The following is a 19,562-nucleotide window of genomic DNA, read 5'->3' on the forward strand; positions in this document are numbered from 1 at the left end:
ATATTAACGTACTTTCAAGATAAGAAAACCAAAGGGGCATGGTTCACAGAAGTTGAGAAAGATCTACGATCCTAAAGATATCCAAGAGCGTGTTCTGCTTAAGGAAAAACTAAGTACACACAAAGGTTTCCAGGAAAAGCGGAAGCTGAAGACAGGGAAGGCGTGGACCCTAGAGAGAAAAGAACACCGGAGACGAATGCAGGAGCACTGGGCGGCAGTTAAAGCTCAAAAAAGGAGACAGTTGAACTGACGTGGTCCCTTGTTGGCCGAAATGAAGCAAGAAGAAGAACTGAACTCATATAAATATTTATGTACAGCTCATGTTTTATGACATAACCTCACACACAATATGATCATTCGACTATGTAAATAATAATAATTCTAATACTAAATGGATGTACATCACAATTCATAATAATAATAATAATAATAATAATAATAATAATTCGAACTCAATACCCATGGGTGAGAGAATACTGTTTATCTCATTTACAGCTGTTTGGCTAAATCCTGATGTGATAAATGTAGAGGACAAGTGTGAAATATACTTAAAAATAAGGGTTTCGCTTTCAGCAGCCGCAGTTATCCAAAGAACACTTCCAGTCACTATGTATTACATTCAGAAGTACAACTTGTAACATACGCTACTTATCAGATGGTTGTTTGGCATGCTTTCTAGTTTCTGCAGCACGGCTTTATTCGGAAGGAGTAGCTTCTGCTACACGTACACCAACTGGGAATATCAGAGAGAGACCATCTCCAGAAACCATTCGGGAGTAGATTCTCACTGTTTGGGCTCTATAGTCAAGAACAAACTATTTTTAATAATTTAAAAAAAAAAGGCGGGACCTCGATTGATCTTGATGCATGGCTGATGAGATGGCAGTGAAAATGACGTCATTTGGAATGGTGACATGCCGGTAGAGGGAAGTTGGCAGCACAAAACGATAATTCAAATGAAAGCAGTGATTAGGTTTACTCTGGTTTACTGTGTGGTAGGCCTACTGCTCAACAGACAGAGAGAGACAAATGACTTGGCCATTAAGTTCTTTTGTACCAGTAATGCATAATATGATAATCTTATCCCTTTTCTCTACAGGGTTGAGTATGAAGTGAGACGAATCTTTGTAGAGAGTTTATACGACTGTATGCTCTTCCTGACATTGATCTCATCAGAGGAATTAATGAAATGAAATTAATGACGTTCACCATTTATTGTCTTTTTACATTTAGAAATACTCTCTTCCAATGAAATATAGCCAGTATAACTCAAATTCATTCATAAGTTTGTTAAAGAATAGTATAGAATGTTTACATGTATAATTTGTACCTCTTTGTAGCCTAGACCATGTGTTCACTGCACAAAATTTGAGGTTACCGCATATTGGACTCCCCTTACTTTCTTGGCTGTAAAGGTGTACAAAAAAGGGGGGGCCTATATGCCAGTAAATATGGTACTTTAGCTTCTTAGCTAATTCCTAATGCTTTCTTAATACATCTCAGAGCTTGTTATTGGCCCACTACAATGTACATCTTAGGGCACTATTATCCTTTCCTACTTTCTGTATCCATTATTATCTTTCTGTGGAATTGAAGTTAGGTTGGCCATTCCCTTGTAGGATTGCAGCATCATTTAGTAAAGAAGAAGTAGCCTTATTCCTGGGCAGGACTGCACTCCCGTCTCGGTGTTGCTTTGTGGGGTGGAGACTGCCTGTTTTTAAAACATCAATTTTAAGATTCTGTAAAATGTTTGCTAAAAACTGTAGATGAGTTAGTCTCCGTATTTGGCTCAAAATTTACCTCGTCAGTTCCAGATTCACAGGAAATTTGTGTTGACTTATACCGGTGTGACATTTATAATATATGGCAGCCACTATGAGTTCATGATTTGACTGACAGTTCTTTGAGTAGCATACTCAAAATATCACCGTAATTATTTAGCTTACCTTCAAAAGCATATGACCATGTACCATGCAGGCATATATGGGAATGTTTGAGACATAACAAAGTGCCTGATCACATCATAGCACGAGTACAACGATTATATGATGAAACCAAGTGGTGTGTCCAGGTCCATGATCGACGGTCAGGTTCGTTCGAAATGAAGAGTGGAGCCCAGAAAGGAAGTTGTCTTTCACCACTTCTCTTCATAATAATAATAACAATGGCGGACTTTGAGGTGGCGCTGTGAGTGTGCTCCCGAACTGCATTTAAAACAGCATATATAGTCCGTAAGTTGTATGAAAAGCTGTGTTAAGTAGTAACTAGTGTATGCTGGAAGATGCCTTCAGTCAAAGGTGCACTCCAAACACTGGATAAATTTGAAGCGGCTATGAACAGGTTCGAGGCACGCCTGTCGTATGGCAAAGATCAGCGCTCCATGACCACCATATTCATGGCTTAAATCTTAAGACGTATTCCTTTTTTAAAAAGACAAGGTCTGGAAATAAAGCTATATAAAAATTAACGGGTTTAAAGCCCTTGGATATCTAAGAATGTGTGACATAAAAGCTTACCCTCAAATTGGGTGAAACACCCTACAGCTGGTTTATGAGCGAGTCTTCTTGGCACGCTACTGCGCGTGTTACAGTTGTGTTTTCTTTCGCCTGGCGGAACTTGGCTAGTAGCGGTAGTGCTATTAGTGGGGGAAGGGGAAATAGTTCAGCTTATAGTGGGAGCGGGAGGACGGGAACTTTGAATTAGAGGAGGTGACTTCAAATTATTAATTTTTCATGATGATAGAAGCAATGGTATCTGTTCATATAATGTATTTTTGTTCTCTTATACGTCATTTAAATTTCTGTTTGTGCTAATGCTCTGGTTCAAACCTATATGAATATTTTTGTAATTGCTCATCAGGTTCCCTTTGCTCACTTTTTTTAAAATTGTCAAGTCCTTATTTATGTCAGTATATTGGTGACCAGAATCTCTCATATGGACACTCATTGCAGAATACTTCTTGTGTCTGTCAGCATTTATGTGTTCGAAATATCTAGTTTGAAAACTCCTACCTGTTTGCCCCATGTACGTGACAAAGCACTGATCGCACTTAAGTTTTAAGATTCCTGAATCTAAGAAATCCTCTTTATTGTAATTTACACTATTATGATTATAAAATATGTGACCATTATTGTTCTTAGTCCAAAATGAAGACTTGACAGTTGTGTTTCTTAAATAATTTTGTAATTTGAAAAATCCCTGGGTTTCTGAAAGTAAAATTTGCATATTTTGAACTCCTTTGATTCTCTGGTGTTGTTCTTTCTTGATGGTATTAACATAATGGATATCTTCTGTAGGAAGCCCTCTTATGACTCCCAGGATGTAAAGAATCATTTTTAATGGTCACTGGAGTAAACGTATCCTTTCTGTATACTTTATAAGAGAACTTGCATGGTTCCCTCGTTTAATAATGGTTATATCCAAGAAATTCAAAGCATTGTCCTTCTCGTTTTCAAGTGTGAATTTTATTCTTTCATCTAATGAATTTAAAAACTTTAAGATATTGTTACTATTGTTACAATGCTTATTTATTATTACAAAGGTATCATCCATGAAACGTGTCCAAAAATTCGAATCTGGAATATGTCCTATTATTTTGTGGTGTTCTAGATGGTCTAAATAAATATTGGCTAATATAGCCTAGGCAGGAGCTCCCATCAGTAATCCCTATTGACTATGAATGGTGTTGCTGAACGTAAAATAGTTGTTTTTTGTGACAAACTCTAGAATCTTCATGACTCCACTAGCACAAAAGTTTCTAAAAATCAATGATTTTCAGGTTTTCATCAAACACTACTTGGCCCTCAGAGCCTGTCACAGTTACCTGAAACTCTGGTGAAGAAAAGTAATCCATCCGCCATGAAATTAGCGATAAAATTGTTTAACAATTCCTTAAAATAATTATCTCCATCATCCCTTTCCACTGTGGTTAATAACTGAAAGATTCTGTGATCCGAAATAACATCCCTGCAAGAGCAAATAAATTGTTGTTCCGCCATGTTTGTTTACATCACAGATGAACACAGACGTCTACAAAAAGCTCTGTAAGTTACTTCCCGAAGCAATAATCTCAGATCAGTTAGTTCTACATAATGCTCAACAGATGGCAGAACATGTCAGAGTTCAAATTCGCACTTGAAAATGAACCGGGAAACTCAAAAAAATTAAAATTCTCGCGCACCGTCTATAGACGGGCGTAGCACTGGTGGACTGGGCGCGTCAGCCCGTCTATAGGCGGGCGTAGCACTCACCGGGTTAATTCGTTCTAATAATATCTATTGTTTTATTGACCGGGATATTTGCATACATATTAGTTATGTTAAATGAACATAAGCAATGATGGGGCATGAGCTTGAAACCTTCTAGACTTTTACAAAAATCTACAGATTTTTTATTATTGACTTAATGTGAAACTTATAGTTGTTAGAAAGAAATCTGTGTATGAATTTAGAGATTTTATATGTTGCACTGTTCTTGCAGTTAATGATAGGTCTAACAGGTACTCCCACTTTGTGAATGCTCTAGCTGTAGGTAACCTGCAGTTCATATTTATCATCTTTTGAATTTTGTCTTCATTGAGGATGAACGTCGAATTTTTCAACAAAGATTATAAACTTTTTTGTAATCTACCACATGATTTTATGGCTGATGAAGTCTCAGATAGCGACAAAACATGTCCATAATATTAAATGTGTTTTTTAATTGAATAGTTTTTCACTTGTAAAGTGATGTGTATTGATTTGGTGGACCAAAACCTAACATTGTTTCTTAGTTTTAAACTCTCAAGTATCGACAATTTTGTTTCTCGGAACGCACGTCCTCCACACTAAACCTCATCTAATATCAGAGCTCCTAGCGACAAGACACAGAACAACTCTCATTCGCAGGCACCTGTAAGGTCTGGCAAATTGCCGAGGCTTAAAGGGCGTTATAACGGGCTATGCCCTGTTAAAAGACCATTACAGACACTGGTTCTCCCTATTGTGGATTACTGTGATGTTGTTTTAGTTGACATGACAAGGGAGGAAACACTTAAAACTTCAACGAACACTGAACTCCTGCTTGTGATTTATTTACAGTGTCCAGTATGCTGTTCATATCATGTGATACCATCCAGCTGTCATATGGCTGACGCCTGATAAATGTCGGCAGTTACACATTTTAACTAATGGTGTTCAGATTGTAAGCTGAAAACCAGCTGCTGTATATTTCTTCTTAATTCACCTTCCTATAATCTTTTCGTGATTTAGATACCCATTTGCGCTCCTATCTTTTTATTCCCGTGCACTGCACAGATCATTTGTGTTGACCGGCGCCATCTCAGGTCAGAGAAACTAACTTGCATGCTGCTGCTGAAGGAGTGTGAGCTCGAGGATTTGTTAGATGGAGCATTTCAGTAATAGGATCTCCTTATAGCTGTAAGAAAAAACTATTTCATTCTTAGAATTTTACAGGAAGAGGACCTGCACTTTTTAATGAATTGCTCTTAACATGTCGAGTGCCAAGCAAAATTTTGAAATTTTGCCCTGTGGGCCAAAACTGTATTTTTGCTCTCTGGTGTTACAGTAGCAACATTCTATCATGCTTTTAACGCAAAATTAAAAATTAATGGCAAAAACTAGAATAAATTAAGGTGGACACCGGTGTTCACTATGGCCTGTTAGGAAACTTATGTTGGCTGGGATCAAGGGGGTCGCGCTAGCCGAATGTGTCTGGCGCTACTAACTTGTACAATTTTGGCCTACAGCTTTACGTTATCAATTTTGAGCCAGCAGACACCCGTGTCCTTGAAAATAAAATAAAATGTATTGTACCTGAATGTATAATTTTGAAGCCTGATGTGTGAATTATAACTGAATGGGATCTGACAGATATTCTATATGTTCAAATTCCATATAAAGTTGGAAAAGTGTGTATTTACCAATTTTTTTGAGGCAGTGGACACCCATCTCCACCGTGGCCTAGCAGGAAGTCCAAAACTAGACACCAGTGTCCATTGTGGTGAAAGAATGTTTTACTCTGTAGTTTTCTTTAATTTAAGGCTTCAATATTTCTCATACTCAACTCTGATGATCTTAAATTATGTGATGTTTACTTTACGTCTTAAATTATGTCAGTTTTAAATTAATTTAGTTTGTTATTTATTTAAATTCTATTCATTTAGTTAATTTTAACTATTTTAATTATTTTAGTATTTTATTTTTATGACAGTGGAAATACACCAGTGGGAATTTATTGGAAATTTCTCATTTGATAGTATAAAAATTTATTTAGATCTTGTACAAAATTTTATCTGTTGAATTGAACTTTTGGACTTTGAAGAGTTGTTTCTATTTCATAAACTGTCCGACTCGTTGGCTGAATGGTCAGCGTACTGGCCTTCGGTTCAGAGGGTCCCGGGTTAGATTCCTGGCCGGGTCGGGGATTTTAACCTTCATTGGTTAATTCCAATGGCTCGGGGGCTGGGTGTTTGTGCTGTCCCCAACATTCCTGCAACTCACACACCACACATAACACTATCCTCCACCACAATAACACGCCGCCCACCCTCTGCCTTACAAGGGCTGCACCCGGCTAGAAATAGCTACACGAAATTATTATATTTCATAAACTGGACTTATATTTTAAACTGACTGTTTTAAAATCTTTTATTTATTTGAATGTATCAATATTATCATTTAACCTATGGATTTCAAAATTTTAATTTTCTTTGTCAGCACATTTCCTGTTTCACAAGACTGAACTTTTCTTGAACATTTAATTCTCACATCAGCAAGAATGAAGAGTATTTTAATTGGTTGCAATAAAAGTGTTTTTAATTGGTGAATGTTCGATCTGTGTTCTGAATGTTTTCCATTTGCGACTGTTTCTCGAACTTCAGTGAGAGTGACAAAGTGTCTTAGTGAGCAAACGTGCACTATTCTTTCATTGACTTAAAATTTAAAAGTAAAATTTGTCTTTCCTACGCAGGAGTTTGCTCTTGGAATTTTTAACATCACAGCTTGTTAGCTAAGATAATATACATTTTTGTTGGAGGCAAACCTTTTAGAAGTCTTTTTGTTTATATTAATCTTAACTTATCCATTTGGTTTGCCTTCGTTTACTCTGTATAACCTAAGTTAAACATGTAATTGTTTTCATGCATTTATACACATGAAGTTGTTACAATCTCTCACTACATATTCTGTATTGTTCCTACCTTCAGCTGCCTCATTTTCTTCAACCACTCTGCTGCAGCCTTTCACTCTCTTCTGCTGTGCTCGCTCGCTGTCATCTAGTCTGCTGAACATGTGACTATGACATCATCTCCTTCAAGGTGCAGCGATCTTCGCCTCCTCTGCCACACGTGCCTGTCCAAAACTTATGAACACGTGATTGTGACGTCGTGTTTCCGGAACATGCTGGCTTTCTTTTTCCGTATACATCTAGACTTTTCCATTGTGCTTTATATTCTTGGGCTCCACCTCTGACAAATGAATGTCTTCGTATCGGAGTGGTGGAGTACCGAACATCTGTGCTAATACCCGCCGACTGCTTGGTGAGCAAGAACTATGAACTTGTTATTGGACTTTAAATTTTTGATTAGGCTATGTCGCCTCTACCCACTTTTGCTCTTGCCAGCATACCGGCGTTTAAAGTTATGCTTGCAGACTCCATTCTTCATTTTTTTTTTTCTATACACACTTTTCTTTGGACAATGAGAACTGCTATCTGGCCTGTTTGCGACGTGCCTTACTAATTCAGCACTTGTGAAACTTCTTTGTAAATACTACCCAGAGAAGTGAATTTTTCCTATAGTTTCGATCCTTATTTCCTTTTCTTTCCTTTTTTGTATTTTTCTTCATCCTTACCCTGCATTCTTTGATTGGAATTCTTTCATTATTAACTATAATCTTATAGCATCTGGTTTTCACTATTCGTAATTCTTTTCTTGATGTTTCTTAAACTTATGGATATTGTAAATGTGGCATATTTTGCTCACTTTCCGAACTTTCATTTTTGGTATTGTTAGGCAAAATTCTTATCTGGTGTTTCCTGTCTTATGGCAGATGTTTATTTATTCTACTTGTTGATAGTTACATATATTTATTTACCTTGTTTATATTTGCTTTACTATTTCCTGTTTCACGTCCCCTGGGGGTTCTTTACCTTGTCGCTGCGCGTTTGGCTACTACTTATTTCACTCATACACTGTTTTTCTACTTTATCACTATTTGCATACCCTAATATTTGCTTATTGCCAGTCTACTACTGCCCATAGTGTTTCAATGATGATGCACTTTGTGATTACCTTACATAAAATCAGCTTCATGGTCCGTATCGCACTTCAATAGATTCACAATTAAGTATTTATTTATTTTCCACCTAGTCGATACAATGATTGCTTAAGGCAATTTTTAATGGTCAAAAGTGGTACGTGTTTCGTATATTATCAACATCTTCAGCCACATAACACTGTTTGGATGAAAAATATGTGGCTGAAGATGTTGATAATATACGAAACATGTACCACTTTTGACCATTAAAAATTGCCTTAAGCAATCGACTAGGTGGAAAATAAATTAAATACTTGATTGTGAATCTTGTGATTACCTCTCGGTTGGTGTAAGTTCTCTATGATATGTGAAGATGGGATTAAACTTGAAAAGTGTCGTCACGGAGTACCAAGGCACACGTAAGTTTAAATCTCCTTCCTGGCATGTTACGTGTCAAAGTCAAACTTTTATTTCTTTGGTTATGTTACTTGAGTTTTCTACTTGCCGGGATTCTTCAAATAACTTATTAATTTAAAACAAATCTTGTATCTTAGGGAAACTGTTCAAGATTCTAAAGTTATTTTCATATTTAAAAGTTCTTCCTTTAATCACCTGTCTGCTCAAGTATGGTCACACTGCTTTATGTGAACTTAAGAATTGGAAAGGTAACTGAGTTAATTTAACCTTAAAGTTAGGTAAATTGCAAATAATTCTATGAAATTTTAATTTTGTATTTCTCTTCATTCCTTTCATGATGCCTCAAGCTATGCCTACTCCTCATTTGAGGAAGGAGAAGCTGCTGTATGAGTTAGAAATTAATAATTCATGCCCTAAGTAGGGTGAAATTTTTAGATCGTCATCGAAATGTAATAAAGTGTAAGAAGTACTTACGAAGTGAACATGCAGTAAAGTCTAAGAGAGGGCCTCGAGCCCTAACATTGCCACTGAGATATACTAGAGAATCTCCTCCCAGATTCATGTACTTGGCAAGTGAACATCCAGTAAAGTGTAAGAGAGGGCCTCGAGCCCTAACATTGCCACTGAACAGATATACTAGAGAATCTCCTCCCAGATTAATGTACTTGGCAAGTGAACATCCAGTAAAGTGTAAGAGAGGCCCTCGAGCCCTAACATTGCCACTGAACAGATATACTATACACCAGAAATTTGATTATGTGGAATTCATAAAAAAGGGGGAATGGAAACTATCGTTTAATCTTGCCCCAAAAGAAGGGAACTCTGCGGTAGCTAATTGTTGTACTGTTGGGATTCTTATTGGTGCAAATTGTAATATAACTCTGGGCAATTGCTTCGCCATTGGACCTTTATTTGAACGTTGTTGTCTACGAGTTTGTTATTGGGTAGTCCCGCTGCTCGATAGTCAACTGTTCTGCATGGCGTGCCCTAGCGGCCATCATTCCAAACGAACACTTCTGTTCCAGCGGTCGGCTAGTGCAGGTGTCATGTCGCTTGGCTTGCTGGCAGTCGCTATGGCAGGCAAGAATGTTTTGAAACCACTGTAATGTGATTGTGAAGGAAGGCGTAGGCCTGTGTAATGACATTTATGTGGTGGTGGTGCAATTGTAACTTGTAAGTGTGGAGTGTAACCTTTTTTGCGACGAGTGCCTGCAGCTGAGTGTAATATTTTTCTTGGGAATGTTTTGCACCAAACTGTATAAGTGAGTATTTAAGAATCCTCGTCAACACTCTGGTAAGTGATCGTCTGGCATCGTATTAACTCCTACAGACTTTCCATATAACCTTCACCGGATCATTCTGCAGTGTGTAAAACGCCAACATGGCTACCTTCATCGATGTTTTGAATTAATAATAATTCCTTCGGGAGACGTCTTGTGAGTCACAACCTCGACATACTACTTGCAGGAGAGTAATGTGTATTCGCCAAATTATGTTCTGAGAAGATTCCCGTGTGAAACCCCTTTGATAGGCTGATTTTTATGTGTGGCAGTAATAATAACTGCCTTACGTTGAGAGCTTATATAATCTAGTCGTGAGCAGTGTGCTTGTTCCGTAAGCAGTCTTGTAGCTTTCTTCTCCCAAATCTGCTTGGGTTAATATTATATTGTACCACATCTATGTGATGTGATAAAGATGGGTTCCAAGCCGTAATAAATGCAATGTTTTCGAAACTACTTGGTAAAAATATCAGCTGCTGGACACTCTCACAATTTATATTTGTTAATTTGAGATTTTAGGTAAATTCATTATATTTTCTTCCTTCTGAAGAATATGGAAATTGCTAATGCTCATACTATTATTGTAATATCGATCTTGCGACCGTTCGATTGAGTTATCTTGATCTTATTTGTGATTCTCGGTCGCATCTTCCATTATTGAATTCCGTTAATCTAAATATGCCCTACCAATTAGGTTATACTTAAACAAGTGAATAATATTTATTGATGCACGGGAACAGTGTGGTTTAAAATGATCTGCTCTTTGAACTGGAGCTGTGACAAGTGAACGTGTATGTAGTATCTTGTATCATTAGACTCATAAAGGCAACTGGATATTTAAAATTATTTTAAACCCTAGTGAATACTGAAGAGTGCTTTGGATCGAAGTGAATTTAATTTAATTTTCCCTTTCAAATTATTATTATTATTATTATTATTATTTTGAAATCTTCTTTTCCCTGAATTTCGATTAATGTTACTGATCTGGACTTTCACTCCATTTCTGTTCCATTGTTGTTGGTATGCTTTCACTTGTTTTTCGGATAACAGTGTCATAAGTTTGCATTGTAGCAGTGTGTGTGTTTCAACAATACTCGTGACATGCAGACGTTCGTTGTTGCATAGCGTACCTGTGTTGGTGATGTGATGTACTGGTCACAATTGTTTCTACATTATTGTGCTACCTTATTATTATTATTATTATTATTATTATTATTATTATTATTATTATTATTATTATTATTATTATTATTATTATTATTATTATTATTGATTTCCTTCCGTAATTCTTTTTTTTTCTTTTGATGTTGGCTCCTTATTAATTTTAACCTTACCTTCCTTAATGTTTCTTGAGGACATTGTCTGTGTGTTAGGGGACGCGGTTGTAGGTTTAAATTTGAAACGCTTCTGTGTTCACTGAGGGATTTCAAAAATGTAATAAGTTATCATTTTGGGGAATTTTATTGGGACGCACGTACCCACTACTGGTGTACCTGAGTTATTTATGACTTCCCTTAAGGAAGGATGGGTTTGAGCTCAAACAAACAAATTGTAATTAACAAGTAAATTGTCACAAACTAGCTAATTGTAATGAAGCTTTTAAATCTACTGAAGTTAATTGTGTCTGGGAAATATTGTTAAATTTCTTCTAAAAGAAAAATTTAGTTGTAACTATTGGTACGGTGACTACGATTGGTGTTTTTTCCCCCTGTATACGAGCCTTGTCATCAGTTTTCTCTTTTCTTAAAGGATAATGTTTGTTTTAATTTTCTTATATTTCAACTTGCACCACCCACCCTTATTATTTTAAATCAAATTATATTTTGGTCCTTTTAAGTGTGACTGAGTGTGTCATTATTGAGAGTTGCTCTACCTCATATTCCTTCCACCCTCTATTATGGTTGATCCCACTCACTCTCTGTGGCACACCAACAGCCGCAGAAGTGGGCAATCAAACAACAGACGGCACAACACCGCAGCCTAAGTCCGCAATTGCTAGCGCAACCACCAAAGATATAAGAGGCTCTTCCTAGCGTGATCACACCAGCTACTTAGAGAAGGGCCTCAATAGAACACAAACACAGGAAATGGGAAGCGATGGGAATCTGGGCGAAGCCAATAGGTTAACAACCATAACAGAGGGTGGAAGGAATATGAGGTAGAGCAACTCTCAATAATGACACACTCAGTCACACTTAAAAAGACCAAAATATAATTTGATTTAAAATAATAAGGGTGGGTGGTGCAAGTTGAAATATAAGAAAATTAAAACAAACATTATCCTTTAAGAAAAGAAAAAACTGATGACAAGGCTCGTATACAGGGGAAAAAAACACCAATCGTTGTCACCGTACCAATAGTTACAACTAAATTTTTCTTTTAGAAGAAATTTAACAGTATTTCCCAGACACAATTAACTTCAGTAGATTTAAAAGCTTCATTACAATTAGCTAGTTTGTGACAATTTACTTGTTAATTACAATTTGTTTGTTCGAGCTCAAACCCATCCTTCCTTAAGGGAAGTCATAAATAACTCAGGTACACCAGTAGTGGGTACGTGCGTCCCAATAAAATTCCCCAAAATGATAACTTATTACATTTTTGAAATCCCTCAGTGAACACAGAAGCGTTTCAAATTTAAACCTACAACCGCGTCCCCTAACACACAGACAATGTCCTCAAGAAACATTAAGGAAGGCAAGGTTAAAATTAATAAGGAGCCGACATCAAAAGAAAAAGAAAGAATTACGGAAGGAAATCAATAATAATAATAATAATAATAATAATAATAATAATAATAATAATAATAATAATAATAATAATAATAAGGTAGCACAATAATGTAGAAACAATTGTGACCAGTACATCACATCACCAACACAGGTACGCCATGCAACAACGAACGTCTGCACGTCACAGTTATTGTTGAAACACACACACCGCTACAATGCAAACTTATGACACCATTATCCGAAAAACAAGTGAAAGCATACGAACAACAATGGAGCAGAAATGGAGTGAAGCTCCAGATCAGTAACATTAATCAAAATTCAGGGAAATGAAGATTTCAAAATAATAATAATAATAATAATAATAATAATAATAATAATAATAATAATAATAATAATAATAATAAAAATAATTTGAAAGGGAAAATTAAATTAATTTCACTTTGATCCAAAGCACGCTTCAGTATTCACTAGGGTTTAAAATAATTTTAAATATCCAGTTGCCTTTATGAGGCTAATGATACAAGATACTACACACACATTCACTTGTCACAGCTTAACCTCTTAACTGGGTATTATTGATGTGCTTGGTGTAACCTGCCCTGTGTATTTTTGCAGCAGATTGTTGTTAAATGGCAGGATAGGCAGAAAAGTTAGTAATATCATTAATATCATTCATATGTGGTACAAAAAGTAAAATAAAATTAATTAATTTTAATGTTAGAGAAATGTTCAGCCATTTTTACATTAAGTGCAAGTTCATTTACCTGGTTGGAATTTGAGAGTTTGGTCCGTATTTTACAGCTGAAAGTTGAAATAAATAAAAGCAAGGGGTAATTATAAATATCATAACGTGCATATGACTTTCTGAACTTTTTTTTCATTAACTGCAAGGTCATTTACCTGGTTGAAATTTGAGTGTTTTTTTCATGTGTTAGCACCTAAATTTAAAATAAATAAAAGAAAGGAACATTTATGAATTACACATCATACTAGTCACATTGTGAAAGATTTTACATTAACTTCACGGTCAGTTATGTCAATTACCTCGCTAGAACTGCAGTGATTTGTCTCAGAGATAATTTTCGAAAAGTAAGGGGTTGCGATACTTTACCATTTTGAGAAGTACATACTGTTTTCTGGCTTATGAACTATCACAATAAAGAAAGAAAAAGATAATATCCACCTTTTCAATACTATATATTACGTGAAAATTTTACATTTTTGTTAAATCATCACGTGTTTTGTACATCTGGTACCGGTTTCGACGAGATTCCATGTCATCATCAGCCAAGAACAAATTACACAAAGACAAAATACATTGATCATGACTCCCATAATAATATCACAATAACAGTTCAAGAAATATACATGATAATGCTAAAATGATATTTATATATATAAGCTGATTGTCAGTGAGATAAAAATGGTTGTTTTTCTATAGGGTATTACTAATTAAAAGTGACTAGTTAAAAGAAATTAATTCTACTTGTAGCAAAAAAACAATTGTCAGCTTTTGATCTATGTTGCTTCTATCTGTTGAACAGTCGGATTCATTTTATAAGGCTTTATGGCGATGTTTGACATATTAAAAGAAGTCAGAGTGTTCCATATGAATAAATGCACATTAAAAAGTAAAATTATTCTAATGGGGCTGCAACTTGGACTTAACAAATGAAGAATTTTAATGTATTGTCCAATGTAACCAATGGATTAGTTGTCACTGCGAGTTGATATTGACAAGCAAAGTGTCCATTGGAAAGTTCTATATATCAGTTTTTACTCTGATATGTTTGTTTATATCGTATTAAGGAGTAGGTTGAACATAGTAAAGTAGCCAAGGTTCTTGTTGAATTGGTACTTGAAGAAAGGCTCTTATGATGAGAGTTGTAAATACATAAGTTGATCTAGAAAGGTCCTGAACCAAGACGGAACCTATAAGAAATGAGACACGATTTAGAATTATGTAAACCCGGAAAAAATATATTATTAAAGGAAAAGGAATAGAAGACTCACCTCAGGTGCCAAGTTGATAGCAGATGTAACGGGGAGGAACTGACAGACTAAATGTCAAGGGACGGACCTTCGGAGGGGATGGGGAGGGGTGGAGTTTTTAAGTGGGAGGAAGAGGAAGCGCGGTAAAGGCGGGGCTATAATCGGGTGGGCGCGGACGGCGGTAGGGGTAATATGTAAGTGTGTTATGTATAGTTTTGAAGATTAATTTTGGGTATTTTAAGATTATTCAATATTTTAATAAACGTATCAAATAAAATTGTGGGTTTTTCAGAAAGGTCATTGAGATTAAAGTTTGGATTATGGTACTGATCAAGTGAAATATAAAATTGTTCAGTTAAATCAAGTACGGGGCCTTTATTTATTATTTCAATGATGTCTATATCATGGTCTAAGCCATAACATTTGTGTTATAGTCGTTTATATGTTGACCTACTGCAGAAAATTTTCTGTATTTGATTGCATTTACGTGTTCTGTGTATCTGATTTTGAATGATCTACCGGTCTGTCCGAAAGAAGTACTGTGACAGTCGTTACAATGAAATCTATAGACACCTGACTTATCAAAAGGGTTGGAGGTGTTGATTAAGTTAGAGTTATGTAAAATGTCTAGGTTTCTATTATTAGTTCTGAAAGAAATGTTGATATTCTGTTTCTTCAATATGTTTGTAATTTTATGGATGTTACAGTTGAATGTAAAAGTTGAAAAAGTTTTTGATTTAGTTGTTTCTTTAAGTAGGTTAGATTTTGAGCGATGTCTGAACTTACTAATTATACTTTCTATAAAATTCTTATTGTAGCCATTATGAAATGCAATACTGCGTATAGTGTTTAATTCTTTATTAAGGTCTGATTTCGACATAGGAATATTAAATGCTCGGTGTACTAGGCTGTTGTAGGTGGCCCGTTTATGATTAAGGGGATGAATAGAGTCCTGTTTTATTGTTGTTGCAGTATGTGTGGGTTTTCTATAAATTTTATATTTAAAAGAAGAAGGAAGCCTGGTGATAGTGAGATCTAGGAAATTGATGGCATTATTGACTTCGGATTCTAGTGTAAATTTAATGTCTGCGTCGTGTAACGGTTCAAATCCTGTTACAAGGTAATATCTGTATTTTATTATTATTACATCTGTGTTATTATTATTATTATTATTATTATTATTATTATTATTATTATTATTATTATGTCCGTATTATTAATATTTCATCTGTGAGATTACTATTATTTTGTTATAATTCTTATTCAATTCAATTTTACAATGCTTGTCGCTTGCAGGATTGTACTTAGATGTATGCATATATACGTGTGTGTAAAATAACACTCAATACATGTACAGTGAGAATTGTTATATATCAGATATTGGATATGACGTTGTTATATTTTGCACTACTGGCGATTCTGCCAAGTCATTGCTACGTCATGGCTACGTCATCATGAGCTTTTAGAAATTCGCTCAGAGACTCAGCCGCCCCAGGGGATTTCACCATTACATGCAACGGTTTGAGGCGTTGTGGGAGTATGTCATTGTTATTTCTGGAGATTACGTAACTGTTTCAACCAACATCTATAAAAGGTGGATGCATATTGTAGCGTCAGTCATTATTTAAACGGAAGCAGTACAGTGAAGAAGCCAAAATGGATAAGTGAACAGTCATTACTTAAACGGAAGCTGAACAGTGAAGAAGTCTACTAGATGAAGAGGCCTCAGTCGGTCAGTCAACGAGTGTGAACGAGAGATGGAGAAGACTCAGTGAGCCATTAATCATTGGTCATTGAGAGAGTGAGGCCAAAGGTTGGTCGGCCACTTAGTTGAAGACACGGACGCAAGGGCTTACCATGGAGTCGGAGAGGGACACCACCAGCTATGAGGTAATACCATATTGACTTACAAAGAAGTCAGATGATATGGAGAAGAAGCAGTCACAAGGATGTATCACCAAGTTAGGCGTGACACATCTACAGTAAACACCAGATCAAAGGAATACGTCGTAATTACACTCAAAGTGTTGAAGGTACAGTCAAGTGAATCAGTGAGGGAAATATTTCGTATATATTGTTAAATGTCTGGTCAAGAAGAATTCAAATTCATGCCTAGTTTCTTTCAGTTGCAATGTCATAATTTCATATTCTCATCTGTTTTATCGCAACAAGACTCACTGAGTCATTCGACTAGTGAGCAAGCTCAACAGAAATGTGAAATATGTGATGTATTCCCTGAGGTATTCACTGATAAGCTAGGTGTAACTAATGTGCTTGAATATAAAATCGATGTGGCACCATTCCTGTCTGTTCACCTCCCTACCGACTGTCTCCCCCACGTATAAAGGTTTGAAAAGAAATTATAGATAAGATGCTTGAAGAAGGAGTTATCAGGCCTTCAACTTCTGCTTATGCTCCCCCCATCTTCCTAGTCCCTAAGCCTCAAGGTGGCTTCAGGCCTGTTGTCGATCACCGATCTCTGAATAAGAAGATTATTTTGCAATCAATCCCACTGCCTGACTTGCATACTTGTTTCTCATTCTATTCCGTATTTGACCTCAATCAAGCTTATCACCAAATTCCTCTGGCTGATATCCCCCTGTGGGTGGGGGCGGTAGAATAACACCAACGGTATCCCCTGCCTGTCGTAAGAGGCAACTAAAAGGGGCCCCAGGGGCACTGAACTTTGGAGCATGGGTTGGCGACCACGGGTCCGAGTCCTGGCATTGCTTCCACTTACTTGTGCCAGACTCTTCACTTTTATCTGTCCTATCCGACCTCTCTTGGTCAACTCTTGTTCTTTTCCGACCCCAAAGCTGTTAGGTTTGCAAGGGCTAGGGAGTCTTTCATTTTCACGCCCTTCGTGGCCCTTGTCTTCTCTTGGCCGATATCTTCATTTTTTGAAGTGTCGGACCCCTTCCGTATTTTCCCTCTGATTAGTGTTATGTAGAGGATGGTTGCCTAGTTGTACTTCCTCTTAAAACAATAATCACCACCACCACCACCTGAAGAAAGTAAGCATTTAACTGCCTTTATCACGGACTGGAACTTATATGAATACGAGAGGATCATTTTGGCCTTAGCACAGGTGCAGCTGTACTCGCCAGGCTATTGGATTCCATACTATCTGACATTAAATTCTGGTTTGTGCATAATTATCTTGACGGTGTGGTTGTGTATTCCAAAACCTTCGAGGAACATCTTTCTCATATTAGGGAAGTGGTTCATTGCTTTAAGCAAGCTGGTATCACTGTCAAATGATCTTAGGTTTCCTTTCGCAGCCTTGTATGTCTTTCCTTGCCCACATCGTATCACCTAATAGTGTAGCTGTGGACCAGAGTAGAACCCAAGTCATCTATGATTTTCCCGTATCCAAGGATCAGAAGGGAATAGCCCACTTCATTGGTATGGCTAACTTTTTTCGTAAGTTTATCCCGAATTTTGCCCAAATTACTGCTCCCCTTAATGCCCTTCAGCATAAGGATATTAAATTTGTTTGGTAGGAACCTCAAAAAATTGCACTTGATAAACTTAAATCTGCTCTGGCTAATGCTCCTGTTTTGGCAATTCCTGACTTCTCTAAACCTTTCATCATTCAAACTGATGCTTCTGGTTCTGCCATTGCTGGTGTCCTTCTCCAAGAAGATGAGTTAGGTAGAAGACCCATTGCTTATGCCTCGCATACCCTGAATTCTGATGAGATATACGAGCTTGAATGTTTAGCTGTTATTTTTTTCCCTTGAAAAGTTTTGCATGTATGTCGAGCACTCTAAATTTCTTCTTGAAACTGATAACATGGCACTCAGTTGGGTATTAAATAGACCTAAGCAGATGGGTAGGTTAACCTGTTGGGCAATCCGTATCTCCGCCTTTAATTTTGAAGTTCGCCACATTTGTGGTACTGAAAATATCATAGCTGATGGTTTGAGTAGGATGTTTGGTAAAAAGCCATCCGATCATTCTGATTTTGATGTTAATACCCTTCCTAACCATTCTGCGTGCCAATATCTTGACTGACTCCCCGTTGCTCTTCCATGATATGTCAAAATTGCAAGCTAGTGATCCTGAAAATAGTTCTATTGTTAAACAACTTGAAGATGGTAATGTTTTAAACCTTATAGGCTTGTTAACAATGTCCTATGTTGCAAGGCTAGCCATGACAATAGGTAAAAAACTGTGTGTCCTCAAATCCTAATTCCTGAAATTTTTAAGTATTATCATGACTCTTGGGAGGACATTTAGGCATTTTTAAAACTCGTCAAAAGATTTACACTCATTTCATATGAAAGAATATGGATTTTCACATTAGGGAAATGGTCAAAGCTTGTAGACTAGGTTGTTGTCCTCATCTCACCCTACTTAACCTAAGGAGAGATTGTTTATTGATTATGTCGGAGCGTTCCCCTTAACCTCTAAAGAAAATTGATTTGCACTAGCATGTGTTGACGGTTTTACCCGTTTTACTTGGATTTTCCCGACGAGAAAGATGGATGCTCAGACCACTATATCTTGTCTCAATTCGATCTTTTCTATATTTGGTCCTCGTAAGTTTATTGTGTCTGACAATGCTAGATCTTTTGCCTGTAACCTGTTTAGGAAATTCCATTTCGATCTATCTATATCTCATGTCACCACCACACCTTACTATCCCAACCCCAGTTTTGCTGAAAGAGTTAACCGCAACTTAACGTGCTGCTCTCATTGCATACCATCATAACCAACAATCTAAATGGGATTCTTGCATTCATTGGCTTACTTATGCTTTTAATTCTTCTGTTCACAAATCACATGGCCAAACACCCATGTCTTTAATGCTCAGGTTTACCCCATTTTCCCCCATTGATTCTCTTCTCCCTGACAATCTAGATCTGGAGGAGATTCACAAA

General features: G+C 36.6%; 1 protein-coding gene across 9 annotated transcripts in view; it reads right to left on the minus strand.

Annotated features, from left to right (window-relative positions):
* Window positions 1-19,562, minus strand: part of LOC136881194 (protein turtle) — an 850,346-nt gene that overhangs the window by 272,380 nt on the left and 558,404 nt on the right. The window lies entirely within an intron of this gene.

The sequence above is a fragment of the Anabrus simplex genome, chromosome 9 (genome assembly GCF_040414725.1).
Source record: "Anabrus simplex isolate iqAnaSimp1 chromosome 9, ASM4041472v1, whole genome shotgun sequence".
NCBI classification, from domain to species: domain Eukaryota; kingdom Metazoa; phylum Arthropoda; class Insecta; order Orthoptera; family Tettigoniidae; genus Anabrus; species Anabrus simplex.